Here is a 3,049-nt window from a genome sequence, read left to right on the forward strand (position 1 = left end):
ACCTTGCTCCCGAAGACCTGGTCCCTCTCAGTAGGGTAACAAGGGAAACGTGTTCAGTGCAGATCAGTGAGTAAGCACAAGCCCGCCTTGTTTCAGTGCCTATGTGGGGTAGTCATGAATTATAGTTGACTCAACAGCAACTGGTATCAACAAAGGACTATGTACAAAGATATGGGCAGGTGTATGAAACCACAAGGGACAGTGTAGTGCCTCAGGGCTAACAATAGTATATAACTACCCTTGAAGCTGAAGGTTACCAAATATTCAGACGGAGAGGACCACCTCACCAGATCTGTGCCCTCAATCAAGGAATGCAGTCTACCATTGGTGGCTTTGCTTTAGGAAGTACAAGAATAAACAACTAAACTTCACTTTCTCCCCTCCCTCCAATCTCCTGCTGGTCTTCCCATTGACCAGAATCAACCAGAAGACAGAGAACAAATGAATCAGGTGATATAGTTTGAAAAAGTCAGCCTTCTAGAGGAAAAAAAAGAGAGTGGAGAGACAATCTGAAAGTGCAAATGACAACAAGTATCCAGACAGGGAAGTGGGGAGGTACTTTGTAAGCTTTCTGCACAATGATGAAGTAGTAGAGAGCATTAAGTAGAAAGGTCTGGAGTCTGAACCCTAGCTTACAACTTTTTAGAGCCAGGCACTGACTTAAAAAACAATGGCACTTTTGGTTGTATGCTTGAATTTGATAGTCTTATCTACAACACTGATGGAAAAGACTTCATCTTTTTTGGGAAACAATATAAAGGAAATAATGACCTACTTATATTTGGAGAAAGAATAATATATTTTAAGGCACTTTATAGAATGAAAAAGAGAACAATTCATCAGAAAGATATATACCCACTACCTGTACACATATGTGGTAAAGCTGCCAACCAAATTACCAGGCTGAAAAGAATCTGTGCAATCACTGTATTTTTAAAGATAAAAACATACTTTGCTCAGAAACTAAAATTGATAATTGGGTAAAAACTTACAGCAGAGAATCAGATTTTAGAGACTGTAACTGTTTCATGGAATTAAGTAGGATCAACCAATTTTAAAAACAGTCTGAAGTGCTTAAAATTATTTCATTTATTGAAGGCTCTTCTAGTTTGTTGTTTTTCTCTTTCTAATTTCACTTACTTGTGCAAATTTTGGTCATTTAAGAAACTTCTAAAAATCTAGTTTTATAAGATTTGAACAGTGTAATTCCAAGACAAAAGATAGGCAGGGATCCTTCTCATTTGCAGCCACCTGTCCCAAAAAACATGCCTCCTAATCAATGACAAATTCTAGGAGCTCAATTCCTAGTAACTTGGACTCAGCATACCTCAGAAGATGGAGTCAGAAAATCACTTTCTTTAATAGTGGTCTGGTTAATCACACTATAATGTAGTTGGCCACACTAGGAATCTCTTCAGAATCCCCAAACTCATGTTAGTCAGGAAAGCCTCCTAGCCAAGCACAAGGTTAACAAATGACTCAAGAGTGTGTTGTGTACCTGAGAGGTCAGTTGGCAAACATCCAGAAGAGTTTAACTGATGTCTTGAACAAGCTGGACTCAGTAATGCACAAGCATAAAAAAGCAGGAAAAAACTTTACTTCTATTCCTCATTCTCTTTAAGACATTCTAAGGGTTCTTCCTTCTCCACTCTGATATGGGCAAATCTCATCATTTTCTAGGCACTTTTGGGTATTAATTAATATTCCAATTAGGAGCTCTGGTAGCATAGTGCCTAAGGAACTTGACTCCCCACCAGAAGGCTGGAGGTTAAAACCCACCACCCACTCCTCGGAAGGAAGGTTGGGCAATCCTACTTCCGTAGTGATACTGCCTCGGAAACCCAAGGAGGGGTCGCTATGAGTTGGGGTCGACTCGATGGCAAACAACAACAACAACAACATTTTAAAAATTATCTCATCTCTAGCTTCTCTCCTTTTCCAAAGCTCAGGGCTTATCCACATTCAAAAACTGACTAGAGATGTTTTTATGTTCATTCTTCCATGTCCTCCCTAACTCAATAGTTACTTGTAGCTCCATTAGAGTTGGGTCTGGGAGAATCAAAAAGAGGTAAGAGGAAAGAAGATCTCAATGGACTGGATGGAAGTAGATTGCCCAATCTTCCTTCCGAAGAGTGGCTGGTGGGTTTGAACTGCCAGCTTTCTAGTTAGCAGTCAAATGCCTTGGGTACTACGCCACCAGAGCTCCTTTTTATAGCTTCTCTCCTTCCCCACAGCTCAGGGTTATCCATGATCAAAAACTTGGACTAGAGATTTTTTTTTTTTTTTTTTATGTTCCATCTCCTACTTTAGAGTTGGGGCTGGGAAAATCAAAAAGAGGTAAGAGGACAGAAGATCTCAATGGAGTGATGCTGTGGTGCTGGTGTTGTATGTGTGTAAATTGTTCAAATGGCAGCTCTTTTTTCAGATAGGGGGAGGTGGTTGCAGAGAAGTGACTCACTTCCTTGTCAAGAGTGAGTAAGCCTTGCCAATGGTCAACAGCCCTCTTTAAAATGTATTATTCTCAGCTAGAAATCAAAGACCATAAAAGTCTCATTTAGTATTCTATTACACCATTATTAAAACTGCCTGGTCACTGGGGATAAAATAGTGAAGTTGGAAGAAGGCAGTATGATGTAATGACAACAGTATTGTCCTTAGCAGGAGACCTGGAGTCCATCCTGGTCTAATAGTTATCAATTGAACTAGCCTGACCAATTCAATTAACTTATCTAGAGGGTCAGGGAATAAGAGGGAGACCCTCAACAAGATGGATTGTAATAGTGGCTGCAACAATGGGCTCAAACATAGCAATGATTGTGAGAATGGTGCAAGACTAGGCAATGTTTCGTTGTTGTATATAGGGTTAATATGAGTTGGAACCAACTCGATGGCACCTAACAACAAACAGCCCCTAGTTGCCTAATCTACACCAAATACTTGATTGGATATGGAGATCTCAAAGTCCATTCCCATATCTAATATTTGACATGAATTGTGTCCCCCAAAAAAGATATGTTGAAGTCCTAACCCGTGGACCTTTGAATATGAC

Source organism: Orycteropus afer, unplaced genomic scaffold (genome assembly GCF_000298275.1).
Source record: "Orycteropus afer afer isolate SDZICR_OR568_19922 unplaced genomic scaffold, OryAfe1.0 scaffold00035, whole genome shotgun sequence".
Taxonomy (NCBI): domain Eukaryota; kingdom Metazoa; phylum Chordata; class Mammalia; order Tubulidentata; family Orycteropodidae; genus Orycteropus; species Orycteropus afer.